General features: G+C 36.6%; 1 long non-coding RNA gene across 1 annotated transcript; it reads right to left on the reverse strand.

Moving 5' to 3' along the window:
• Positions 1 to 589: 589 nt before the first annotated feature.
• LOC122439598 lies at positions 590 to 7929 on the reverse strand. Its single transcript, XR_006268930.1, has 3 exons — positions 7886 to 7929; positions 5416 to 5418; positions 590 to 685 (listed from the first exon to the last, which is right to left on the reverse strand). It is a non-coding gene; the product is annotated as an uncharacterized LOC122439598 (long non-coding RNA).
• Positions 7930 to 14362: the final 6433 nt, after the last annotated feature.

The raw sequence follows: 14362 nt of genomic DNA on the forward strand, positions 1-14362 counted from the left end.
AATGCACTTAAAATGTATGAAATATTCAGTAATGTAACTCAACTTGTTTCTATAGCAACCAAATTATAAAATATAAATTGATGTCTCCAAATGTAAAATTAAGGAAATAAGGTTGATAATTGAGGAGGAAGCTCCACATGTGTGGGGGCAAGAGGTATATGGGAAATATTTTTACCCTCTACTTAGTTTGGCTTTGAACCTAGAACTCCTCTAGAAAATGAAGTCTATTGCAAAATGATAAATATAATGATAAATGTTTAAATTTAACTTCACTTAGAAATGCCTAAGGTTAGCATCACTGAGATTACCTGATTTCATTTACCCAGAGCAAAAATTTTCTGCAATTACTGCTTGCTTATTTGTGTTTTCTTCTATGATTCCATTAATATCCATATTGATTTAATTATGGCCTTATCTGTGACTTCCCTGATAGCTAAGTTGGTAAAGAATCCGCCTGCAATGCAGGAGAGCCTGGTTCTCTTCTTGGGTCTGGAAGATCCTCTGGAGAAGGGATAGGCTACCCACTCCAGTACTCTTGCGCTTCCATTGTGGCTCAGCTCGTAAAGAATCCGCCCACAATGCGGGGGATCTGGGTTCGATCCCTGGGTTGGGAAGATCCCCTGGAGAAGGAAAAGGCTACCCACTCCAGTATTCTGGCCAGGAGAATTCCATGGACTGTATAGCCCTTGGGGTCTCAAAGAATCGGACATAGCTGAGTAACTTTCACTCATTTATCTGTCCCAGGCACAGATTTTGAAGTGAAGTTAACTCCCAAATAAATGTTCCAGTTATCTATTGCTGCAACCAAACCTCTTTAAGACAGCAGTTAGGTGCTCATTGTTGGCTAGGAAGAATCGTTTCTGAGAGCCAGGAGCCGAGTTTCCCTCCATAAGGGGCTCTTTATGTGGCCTGAGCTTCCTTATGTTGTGACAGCAGAGTTCCAAGAGTGAGCATTCTGTGGAAGGACCAGGCAGAAATTCTATCACTTTGTGTGGTTTGAATGTTCGTAGAGTGTCACTTGTGCTTGTATTACTCAAGGCAGTCAGAAAGCCCAAGCTAGATTCACGTGAAGTTGACATGGATGTCATTTCTTTTTTTTTTTTCCCCATTTATTTTTATTGGTTGGAGGCTAATTACTTTACAATATTGTAGTGGTGGTTTTTGCCAACATTGACATGAATCAGCCATGGATTTACATGTATTCCCCATCCCGATCCCCTCTCCCACCTCCCTCCCCACCTGATCCCTCTGGGTCTTCCCAGTGCACCAGCCCTGAGCACTTATCTCATGCATCCAACCTGGGCTGGTGATCTGTTTCACTCTTGATCATATACATGTTTCGATGCTGTTCTCTCAAAACATCCCACCCTTACCTTCTCCCACATAGTCCAAAAGTCTGTTCTGTACATCTGTGTCTCTTTTTCTGTTTTGCATATAGGGTTATCGTTACCATCATTCTAAATTCCATATATATGCGTTAGTATACTGTATTGGCCTTTATCTTTCTGGCTTACTTCACTCTGTATAATAGGCTCCAGTTTCATCTATCTCATTAGAACTGATTCAAATGAATTTGTTTTAATGGCTGAGTAATATTCCATGGTATATATGTACCACAGCTTCCTTATCCATTTGTCTGCTGACGGGCATCTAGATTGCTTCCATGTCCTGGCTATTATAAACAGTGCTGTGATGAACATTGGGGTGCACGTGTCTCTTTCAGATCTGGTTTCCTCGGTGTGTATGCCCAGAAGTGGGATTGCTGGGTCATATGGCAGGCAAGGGTATACAATGGAAAAAAGACAACCTCTTTAACAAGTGGTGCTGGGAAAACTGGTCAACCACTTGTAAAAGAATGAAACTAGAACACTTTCTAACACAATACACAAAAATAAACTCAAAATGGATTAAAGATCTAAATGTAAGACCAGAAACTATAAAACTCCTAGAGAAGAACATAGGCAAAACACTCTCCGACATGAATCACAGCAGGATCCTCTATGACCCACCTCCCAGAATATTGGAAATAAAAGCAAAACTAAACAAATGGGACCTAATGAAACTTAAAAGCTTTTGCACAACAAAGGAAACTATAAGCAAGGTGAAAAGACAGCCCTCAGATTGGGAGAAAATAATAGCAAATGAAGCAACAGACAAAGGATTAATCTCAAAAATATACAAGCAACTCCTGAAGCTCAATTCCAGAAAAATAAATGACCCAATCAAAAAATGGGCCAAAGAACTAAACAGACATTTCTCCAAAGAAGACATACAGATGGCTAACAAACACATGAAAAGATGCTCAACATCACTCATTATCAGAGAAATGCAAATCAAAACCACAGTGAGGTACCATTACACGCCAGTCATGATGGCTGCTATCCAAAAGTCTACAAGCAATAAATGCTGGAGAGGGTGTGGAGAAAAGGGAACCCTCTTACACTGTTGGTGGGAATGCAAACTAGTACAGCCACTATGGAGAACAATGTGGAGATTTCTTCAAAAAACTGGAAATAGAACTGCCAGATGTCATTTCTTTTTTTTTTTTTTTTTTTTTTTTTTTTAATTTTTTTATTAGTTGGAGGCTAACCGCTTCACAACATTTCAGTGGGTTTTGTCATACATTGACATGAATCAGCCATAGATTTACACTTATTCCCCATCCCGATCCCCCCTCCCATCTCCCTCTCCACCCGATTCCGTCATTTCTTGATGGGGAAAGCAGCATGGTTCTGGAACAACCTGGGAGACGGTATTTGTTGTAGCTCTTTCTGGAAAATAACAGTTTTGTACAAGAAAACTTACAAGATCCCTTATTATCTGGTTCCTATATGCTTCTTAAATTGATCATTTACACTGTAATGTCCTTATTTCTATTTATATAACTTGTCAAAATCAATGTAATCTCAGGGACTATACACTTGTTATTTTAATTTTTTTTTTTTTTTTTTTTTTGCTCGAAGGAAGAGCCATGGGGAGGTAGTATGCTATACCTCAGAGCTTTGCCCACCTCGTTCTCATAAATCAAATCCTAAAATACCCTCAGTATCACCAACCTGAAATGTCCTATTCCGACTACCCTAGCTAAAACAGACTCTAAGCACCCTTTTTATTTACTCACCATTTTACTTTTTCATGGATCTTTCAAATTGCAATTAAAAATGCTTATTCCCTGTAAGAAAAACTGCCACAGTTGGTATCTAATAAGCATTTTTAAATAAAAGATAACTGAATTGCTGATGAGTAAGAAATAGTGCTCACCAGAATCTTGGGATATGATAAATGACACAGTCACATAAACAAACAGTTTCAATACAATATGATGAATCCCGTAATGTACTTAAGAACTAAATCTGTGAGATCACAGAAAATAGGCAAAATCACTCTGTCAGAGAGTAGGTAGAAGAACTGGAGAATTCACACAAAAATAAGCATTTGAGTGGGGTCTTTGAGTATAGCATTTCAGTAGGCTGAGATATGGAAATAGACATTTTTATTCACAAGTTGCATTATGAATACATACTGGACTACATGAGGCCAGTTAAGATGTCACATTCATTCATTTATCTATAGTAAGGAATTGAATTAGCTTTGTACCAGAGGTAATGGTAAGGGAGAATGGGCTTTGTATCTCAAAGCGCATTATGTAGCACAAATTATTAACTAAAAAAGTTTCATGTAGGTGAAAGGTTTGCTAGATCATTATTTTAATTAAAATCTCTCTTCTCCTTTATAAATGAAATAAAGTTTCATTTATTTAGAAGGAAGGGCTACAAGGTTTGATGAATAGTATTGAAATAGAGTAAGCAGTCTAGACCAAGGATCAAAATTTTTTTCTGTATATAGCCAGATGGTAAATATCCTAGGCTTTATAGGCCAGGACCCTATCACAACTATTTAACTGTGCCATTTTTCATGAAAGAAGTAATAGGCTGTAAGTGCAGGAATAGGTATGGTTGTAGTCCAGTAAAGCTTTATTTACTCAATGAAGGCACCAAACTGGATTCAACTTGCTAGAGTAGTTTGTTGATTCCTGGTCTAAACAAAGATTCAGGTTTTGATCTTTGCTAATTTATTGGACAATAATTGACAAAAAATTTTTGCAAGTCTTAAGGGTATTTGGGTAGAATCAGTGCAGTTCAAAGTTTTCAAGTTTTAGAGGACAAAATTATGGATAACATCATCTTCTGGATCCTTATGTGGTGAAAAAAATGGTATAGAGTATCTGGATAATGGGGTACATTGAGTTTATGCAAGGTGTTAGCTTATTTTCTAATAATGATTGTTATGTGAGTAAGTTTTATTTATCTTATCTGCAATTTTTCCATACTTTAAAAGAGGTAGATGACTGATATTAATATATCTTTAAGAAGTATGCAAAGAGATACCTCATGAAGTACAACATATTCATAAAAGTAATTAGTCTCTTTTTGATAGTGCACTCCAAGGATATTATTTTAACACAGATCATCTACCAGTATATTGAGAAAAATTTATACAACTGTGAATATCAGATAGTTCCAGGGACCCTGAACACATGGTTTCTACCTAGTCAATTAAGCTTCAAACAGCCCATTATGTAACACAAATTATTAACTAAAAACATTTCATGTAGGTGAAAGATTTGCACGATCACTATTTTAATTAAACTCTCTCTTCTTTCAAAGTAGTAAAGAGCCATTGCTCAGGGAAAGGTTTCCCTTCTGGGTTTTCTGGAATTGGAATTTCTATTAGGGCTCCTTATAGTTGTAATTTTTTTATCTTTAGTAAGTCTAAGAGAAAAGGATGACCATTTTAAATAAATATTTGCCACCTTTACCTATATCTCCCAGTAAAGTAACAGATGGTGTCATATTCAGCAAAATAAGTCATCCAAAAGACAAAATATTGGACTGTCCATTTAATTTTGTATCTCAAAGCTAAACAGAGGTTAATACTTGTAGATTACACCAAGGTATATTTTTCAGACAATGTTTGTCTGATTCATGATTAACTGGTTGAAAAATTGCTGATTTTATCAAGAGCCAGTGTTGAATTCTGTGCCCGTCAACTCAGTTGAGTAGAACCTAATGCCGTGGCTCAGTCACCAGGGCTTTACTTAGCTCTGCAGTCATTTTCTGTACCATTGCCTGTAGCAACTTATTGCACCAACAAATGAATCTCATTCTTAATCTGAGATGCTGCAACAGCATCAGTGTTCCTATTAGTAGAAGTCAATTTTGTACCTATATCTCTTTGACTAGGTTGGTATCAAGACCTTTTATATGGGAAGTCTCTGTTGCTATACATCTATAGTGATTTTATAAAAGCCTGTTGTTGTGAAATATTAGATGCCTAACATAGGATCCGACACATAATAAATGCTTATGATAAGGAAATTCATAATAAATGAATAAATGACATGAATAAAATTACCATCTTTCATTTTTATCTTCTTTATGAATAGTGTATATTCTTCAGTTTGTAGATGTAGACACCTCAGTCATGATTCTTCTGTAATACAACAACTGAATTGGTGTCCTCAAATATGGTCTAAAATCCTAGATTCACAGTATAAGCTCTTTTTATTGATCATACTTTGCCAGCATTGTTTTCTTCTTCTGGATCTTTCTATAGTTTTAAAAAGAGGTCTAAATCATACTGTTAACAAAAACTCTGAAAGAAAACTGTTGCAAATATTCGCAATCAAATGAATTGAGGGGACCAGCTTTTGGAACCCTAGTCTTGATTTTAATTATTTATTTTTGCAGTTGTAAAAATAGAGGAGACTTTCTTGCAATTTATGTGTTATTTTTCATTTTCCAGGGGAGTGACATAGAAAGACTTTTTCAGTAAATGAGATTAGCAGAATTAGCATGGAGTGTCTTGGGAAACAGGGAGTTCATTGTCCTTGGAGTACTGAGAGGACGGGTGACCGTTTCAGAGGGATTGATTCTGTATTGGAGTTTGTGACATTGCAGATCTTAGTATGGGCCCCTTTGCTCATCAATATTATAATTTAAAAACAGTAATTTCTTAATAAAAATATCTCCATGTAAAAAAATAAAACGTATCTAACCCCAATCCTATATTTCAGCAACTTGGACAATCCAAAATCTTCATTGGTGCCAAGAAATCTTGATTTTAAAATGGAAAAAAAATAATTTATTTGTGTTATTTTCATCCTATGACTATATTTCCAAATATAACTGTTTCACTTTGTGCAGACCAGTTAAAATGCCATCTATAAGCATTCAAACATTTTTTTTTCTTGAAATGCATCTAATTTCTTCTCTGAAATATTAGCAAAATTTCAATCCCCAAATAGTTTTAATATACTGACTCAGATTTCTTAAAGATTGAATTTTTTTAAAGTAAATTTTTCATCTTTATTTTAGTTCTGTTTTATATCAGTTCAGTTACTCAGTCATGTCCGACTCTGCCACCCCATGGACTGCAGCACGCCAGACCTCCCTGTCCATCACCAACTCCCGGAGTTCACTCAAACTCATGTCCACTGAGTTGGTGATGCCATCCAATCATCTCATCCTCTGTCGTCCCCTTCTCCTCCTGCCTTCAGTCTTTCCCAGAATCAGGGTCTTTTCAAATGAGTCAGCACATCAGGTGGCCAAAGTATTGGAGTTTCAGCTTCAGCAATGGATATTCAGGACTGATTTCCTTTAGGATGGACTGGTTGGATCTCTTTGTAGTCCAAGAGGCTCTCAAGAGTCTTCTCCAACACCACAGTTCAAAAAGCATCAATTTTTTGGTGCTCAGCTTTCTTTATAGTCTAGCACTCACATCCATACCTGACTACTGGAAGAACCATAGCTTTGACTTAGACAGACCTTTGTTGGCAAAGTAATGTTTCTGCTTTTTAATATGTTGTCTAGGTTGGTCATAACTTTTCTTCTAAGGAGCAAGCACTTTTAATTTCATAGCTGCAGTCACTATCTGCAGTGATTTTGGAGCCCCCCAAAATAAAGTCTCTCACTATTTCCACTGTTTCCCCATCTATTTGCCATGAAGTGATGGGACTAGATGCCATGATCTTAGTTTCCTGAATGTTGAGTTTTAAGTTAATTTTTTCACTCTCCTCTTTCACTTTGATCAAGAGGCTCTGTAGTTCTTCTTCACTTTCTGCCATAAACATGGTGTTATCTGCATATCTGAGGTTGTTGATATTTCTCCTAACAATCTTGACTCCAGTTTGTGCTTCATCCAGTCCAGCATTTCTCATGATGTATCAAATGATTAATAATAAATTTATAATTTTTAAGCTTGACTTCTAAATATTACTGAAAGTTCTTATAATGTAGCTAGACCTACCTTTTTGTCTGTATTAAGAAAAGGATCTCAACAAATTTCAGGGAAAAAAAGAATGTCATTCATTGTCAAATTTATCATGCATATTGACATTGCAGGGTGTGTGAATGTTATGAGTTATCATTATTTTTCAGTGAAATGTCCAGAAACAAATGGCCCTTATCGTCATTAAGAGAAAGATAGTTGGGCATTATGAGAAAAACTATAAATTGAACGTTATCTAGAGTAAAGTTGTTATATAGTTATTTTGAAAATCATATTCGTTTTTCTATTTTAGTCCTCTGTTAGATTTAGGTCAATCCTTGTTGCTTCTGTATTATAATTTCTAAATTGGAAACAGTCTGTGTAAATAAAATATAGACCTCTTTTAATTAATAAGGGCTTCTGTGATAGCTCAGTTGGAGAAGGGATAGGTTACCCACTCAAGTATTCTTGGGCTTCCCTTGTGGCTCAGCTGGTAAAGAATCTGCCTGCAATTCAGAAGACCTGGGTTCGATCCCTGGGTTGAGAAGATCCCCTGGAGAAGGGAAAGGCACTCCAGTATTCTGGCTTGGAGAATTCCATGGACTGTATAGTACACGGGGTCACAAAGAGTCAGATACGACTGAGTGACTTTAACTTTCACTATTTAATTAATAAATATCATCTAACCTTTCTCTTTCTGTCATCTTAAAATATTCATTTCAACTGAATGATAATTCAATATATAAGACTATAATAATAGTCTCACTTTATACATACTTTAATTATTACTCTTTTTATAGAATCCCAGTGATCTCCACCTTGGGCCAATAAAGGAATAGTATCATCTACTTATTGAAGTGTCAGAGTCTGTCTTTGTAAAATCTCTTGGCTTTAAGATCCCAGAGTCCTCAATAGTAATGTAGTGTCTTATAAGTATCAGGTGCATTTTCAGAACTGAGGACTCAGCAGTTAACAAGTCAGACCAAATTCTGTACTCCTTGGTGCTTGCAACCCTGTGTGTATGGTTAGGGGTGGTGTTGGGGCAGGTTGACAAATTCTGTATATGTTACACACAGTCAGATACAATATTTCACAAATTATCAGAGTGTGATAAATACTTCAAATGAAAATAAAGCTTGATGAAAGGAAGCAGTGGGGATGGAGGAGCTGTGACATTCATTAGAGTGAGTGAGAAAGTTCTCTCTTTAAATATAAAATTTATACAGAAATCTTGTGGTAGATTGAGTTAATTGATACTAGTCCCAATTCTTCTCCTGTCCCTATATCCACGTCCTTTGTCGTATAAATTTATAGTTCTGCCACCAAAGGAGGAGTCCACTACCCTGCTTCTTGCTTGATTTTAGCCTCGACAATGTGACTTGTTTTGATTAATGGAAAGTTAGCAGATGTGGAGAAAACAAAAGTTTGAAATGTGCTTGTGCAGTGAGGAATACTGTTTTGTGGCTCTCCTATTTGCATAAGACCATTTCTTGTGGATAACTATTGTCCCTTCAGTACAGAATGAATATACATGAAACTGAGCTCAGTGCACAGTGGGACTCGCAGTCCTGCGGAGCCCACAGCTTGAAGCAGAAAACACACACAAGCCCATTCTGGCTCATTAGACCCCCAGAACATCCACGTGCTCATGAGTGAGAGTGGAATGATGCTATTCAAACCCCTAAGTTTTGCAGCAGCTTATTATCCAGTGATCATTTTTAGACAGATACGGAAGAAATTAGAGAGAAATAATGCAGATGTCTAGTAAATAAGTATCCAGGCAAAAGGAACTGTGAGAACAAATGTTCTGAGGAGGGGTGTGTGTTGCATTCAGAGTAGTAAGGAGGATTGCGGTTGTAGTAAAGTGAGCAATAGATAATTTGTGTTGCTCTTGTTACTGTCATTATCAATGCCCTCTAGCCAAAGACCTCCAGGAACATACCTGTAGCTGAACAAATTGGACCTATTATTCATTTCCACAAGGGAGAACACACAACCCCGGGGAACTGTGGACTGTCTCAGTAAGAGGGTGTTAGAATGAACCTGTATAGGATTTGAGCTTCGGTCAGGTAATTGGAGGAAGGTCTAAAGAAGCGGGGATTTTCTCTGGATTGGGTGCTGCCAGAAAGGGTGATGTGCTTGGGTTATCTCTAGGGAGGAAAGATGAGAATGGGGAAAAGTGATTAGTGAAGAAGCAGCATTTATTTATGGGTGGTTTATTGACATTATTTTTATTGCGCTTAGACAAAATTAAGTGATCTCAATTTTATCATAGTTTCAGAATACCCTTGTGTGAGTATGGTATTTTGTGAAAATATTTGTGTCTAATAGAATAACATGACGTAGTTGTGAGTGTCAGGACAACTTCTGAAAGTCAGAAGCTGTATTTTTTCACTCTCTCTCATCATTATCAAGGATAGCCCCAGGATTCTGATGCCAGCCCCATAGGAAAGTCTTTCATAATAGTGATCAAAACAGCATCAGTTGTCTACTACTGCTCTGATTAAACACAAAGAGATCAAGCAGCTACGCACACACACATGCATGCACGGACACACACAACTAAAAGATGACCTTATTAGTTTTATATTGTCTTAAAATATCTGCATATCAAAGAAAATGATTAGATGACCTCAAAACAAGCCCCATCTCCTCATGTTCCTTACACTCTCATTAAGTGAAGGTGTATGTGAACTATTTTGTTTCAGGTGCGGAGGGGTCAGTGAGTAAAATAAAGCCTTTCTTGTATGAGGTTCAGAGTCTGTCTCTACATTAAAATGAATTATGTACTGTCCTGTGACTGTGAAGCAGATATCTGTATTGTTTCACAGTAAATCCATTTACAAAGAGCATGAGATATAAAATTGGCATATCATTACCATTATTAAGTTATATCATTCATGTGCTGTGCTGTGCCAAGCTGCTACAGTCATGTCCAACTCTTTGCAGCCTCATGGACTATAGCCCGTCAGGCTCTTCTGTTCAAGGGATTCTCCAGGCAAGAGTACAAATTGGTTGCCATGCCCTTCTCTAGGGGATCTTCCCAGCGCAGGGATCAGACTTGCATCAGATCTCCTGCATTGGCAGGTGGGTTCTTTACCACTAGCGCCACCTGGAAAGCCCCATAGAGCATCAAATATGGATTACATTTCTCAGTAGTGGAAACTGATACTTAGCCAGACAAATTATAGCAGAAACTCATCAATTTGCCAGTATCACAATAGTCAGTAGCTGTGAGAAAACCATACACAATAAAAAAAGAAATCTGATTTTTAAATTAAGCTGAATGATTATAATCAAGTCTGTAAGTAAAATACATGGATTATTTTGTTATTGCAGTAGTTAAAATATGACTGCCTTCCTCTGAAAGTAGGAGAGTTCTCAGCAATCATTCAGTAAGACTTTGTTTCCTTTAACTTGAGAATGTAGAGGTTACAATATTCTATTAACCGTTTATAAGTATTCTTAAACAAAACACATAATTCACATTTTTACTTTCTTCCCATTTTAATTAGCTATAACAAGACTAATACAAACCAGAACTTCTAAAATGGTTTATAGTAACAGAAAAATGAATGTGTAATAAAGGGCAGTCTCAGGAAGCTAATGCACTGGACATGGCTTCAGATTCTAATCAGAATGTCTGCTTTGAAGCCATCAGCTTTACTGTTCAGTTTTGTCCAGGTAAGAATAAATAGAAATAAAATGCCCTCCCTGCCTCTACAGAAAGCCACTGTACATATTACCCAAATCATATTTATTTCTCCTAGTAAATCTTAATCTGTTGAGCTATAACAAGAATGGTAATTAGAACTCTTAGCTTTTGAATATAAAATGATTTGTTTTTGAAAACTCTCTGTAGTTCTTCAGAAAATGGAAACCTAATTCTTATGTATCCCCACTTGCCAAGTTGACTTTATTGATGGGGATGGTATTACTAGAACTTAGTAATGGGCATAGAGAAAGAGACATCCCTTCTGTTTTGTAAGCCTATGAAGTTATGCTAAAATCCAATAGCTGAAAACTTCTTTAAGAGTCCATTGTTCCTGGAGACCAAAACAGGAGGCCTGTGGGGTTGGACCATGGTGTTTGCCCCAAATGTCTCTCCCTCTCTCCCTCCCTTTCACCAAACCTCTCTTCCTTTAAATAATACTCAAAAATTTCAAAATGTCTTTTTTGATGTAAAATTTTTTATTTCTGACTTCTTCAAACCCATGTTTTGCATGGCCACTGTCATCCAAGGCTGAGTGCCAGCCGTTATTTCCACCAGGGACACCTTTGCTTGTTTATGTTCCTGTTGCTTCTCTCCCAGATTTTAGTTTTTGATGTCCGAGCCCATCTAATACCTTGCTTCCAAGAATTATTCAAGAAAAATGCATGCTTTCCTTATATTCTCCACCATCCTTTCTTTCCTTAGGGTCTTGAAGTGCCAAACTTTGTATAAAGTAAATCTGTCTTTTGGTAATTTGAGTAATTTTCTCTGAATATGCTTTCCATGACTATAGATAATACCATCTGAGTCATAATATCCCTCCTGGGTGAAAGGCAAAGACTCAGTCACGCAATTCCTTTTTACTGTTTCTGCGCTGTTTGTTCTCCTTCCTTTAAATGCAGGTGGTCATAGTTTCACCCATTGTCTTATGGGTCATGGTGTTTAGTGAAATAATAGTGGGTAGAAAATTTATTGCTGTTCAGCTAAGGGGATTGTTTATTGTAATACCATACCCTGGAAATAGTTTAGCTTGTTCTACAATGAAGTTTGCAACCACTTAATATTCAACGAGAGAGTGCACAGGTGTCACTACTCACACTGTAAAGCAGAAAACCTTTGCCATAAGTGTCTGTTTTCCAGCTGCTGTGACTACCACTCAGAGGCGCAGAGATCAATACAGGCTCTAAAAGTAGCAAGAGGGCTTCATGCCCAAAGAAAAGTTCATGCAATTCACAAGTTTCAGACAAATGGTTAAAATGACAAATAATCATATCAGAATATGAAGTTAAACATTGCCAGGGCTACTTTCTTTTTCATATTATACATGTAATTTCTAAGTAAATTTATCAAGGTCATTCTTGCCTATTTTTAAACAAATCACATAGTTCTCAAATTTTATTTCAGAATTAGTATTCCTCCAATTACTCCTATCCCCAATTTTTGGTCCCTTGAAAAACATTTTTCCTTTTCATGTGAGAGATACCACTGTGTTTTGAAAGAGCATATATAGGTTTCTGCTTCTTGTATTTTTACAGTCAGGGATGACTTTCCCAGTGTAGAAAATGAATATTTAGGTCCCTTTCTTTCCAACTTCATCTCCACCATACACACATACACTTCTACTCCTTTGTTCTTAGTATTATACTTACATCATCATTTTGTTTAGGCCAAAAATGCTAAATCTCTTACATTTTTAGTATGCTTTTTATGTGTCAGACATTGTCCACAAACTTCAAAAATATTTATTTAATCCTCCAAACATTATTTCCTAGTCTAGGACATAAGTACTATTTTTGCTTATATTCTACAGAAGGGAAACTGAGGCACAGAGGGGTTGGATAAAAGTAAGTGGTGTTCTATGAGTAAATGGCATTCTCAAAGTCTTTTAAACTGCAGACCCAAGGAGTTAGTCTCCAGAAGCCGTGTTTTATCTACTACATTATATTGTCCCTCGATTATCAGTGTTGATATTATGGCCATTAAACTACTATTCTCAGCTAAACCATTCAATAAAGGAGTATATTTTTCCAAAACATAATAATTATTTTCCCTAAATATGCAAATATCTTCTAATAGGTTTTTTTTTTTTTTTATGGTTTTGGTCTATTTTCCTATTCATTTTTATCTGCATTTCATGTGAGATGCTTTCTTTAGCTGTCTGGTGATACCTGGTTCATACTTGAGAGCAGGGACACTGAAACACCCACTGGAATTTCTGCCATTGTGGAAGGAGGTGTTCATCAACTGTCATCCTTACTGTGAGGGTGTCTGAATGTGTAATTTCCTAGGTAAGCCTCCAGTGTCAGTGACTTTTTGGATTGTTTCTATATCCGAGGTGTATGTGGGAGTCAAGTGATAACCCCCAGTGAAAAGACTGCCAGCCTCCTGCATGGCGAGCATCATAGCCCTTCCAGAAACCTGGCAGCATTCTCCTGGAGAATGGGAGAACCAATACACTGTTGGATAGATATGGGCATGGGATTGGGGAGTCAAATTACTTCTTAAACAGATTTTTAACAGTCTTTTGTTTGTAAATCCACTGACTTTATGCAATCAATTGCTAAGCCATTTAAAGCTCTGAAATGTGAATTGGGAATGCCTTTCCCATTTCTATTTTAAGATTAAGTTTTTTGGAACTTCTAAGTCAATCACTACTCAATTAATTTCCAACTTTCTGTTGTTTTGTATTCTGCTCTGTTGTTGAAAATGTATATACTTTTTTATACATTCTCACATTCTGTCACTTAGGAAAGAGGAGACAAATGGCATGTTACTTTACCAAATTTAATCAGGGGTCCAATTTTTGTTTCTTCCCAGAAAGATGTGTGGGTGAACGTGACCAAAATGTAGCTCCAAATATGAGTTGTAGGCAATATAGAAAACAATTGCTGCTTGGTTAAAATGTGTGTTTTCTACTTCTGAATTATATTGGGATTATGTGGCTCAACTTTGGCCATTTATAGGCAAGAAATAGTCTATATTTGTAGAGAACACTGCCGTTCAATCTGGAAATCGGCCTTTTAAAAATAAATTGTATACAGTTTCTATTTAATAAATCAATAAAATCTATTTGAAATATATATAAGCACAGCAGTGATAATCATCAGTTTTGCTATAATATCTTGCTATATGTCTGTCATGTACATTCAAGAAGTTTGTGTTTTATACTTAATTTAATGTGTGGGGTCAATAAGTTGTGTCTGACTATTTGCGACCCCGTGGACTGTAGCCTACCAGGCTCCTAATTAATATTTAATTTAGTGTGCCTTTATTTAGCTCACCTTGAACCATCCTTGGCACCCTTGAAAATGATGCTTTCTAATTGTCTCTTGCTCTGGTATAAAAGTATTGTTTGTCCTCTTCCCTTACCTATACATGTGA

The sequence above is a fragment of the Cervus canadensis genome, chromosome 4 (assembly GCF_019320065.1).
Source record: "Cervus canadensis isolate Bull #8, Minnesota chromosome 4, ASM1932006v1, whole genome shotgun sequence".
NCBI lineage: Eukaryota > Metazoa > Chordata > Mammalia > Artiodactyla > Cervidae > Cervus > Cervus canadensis.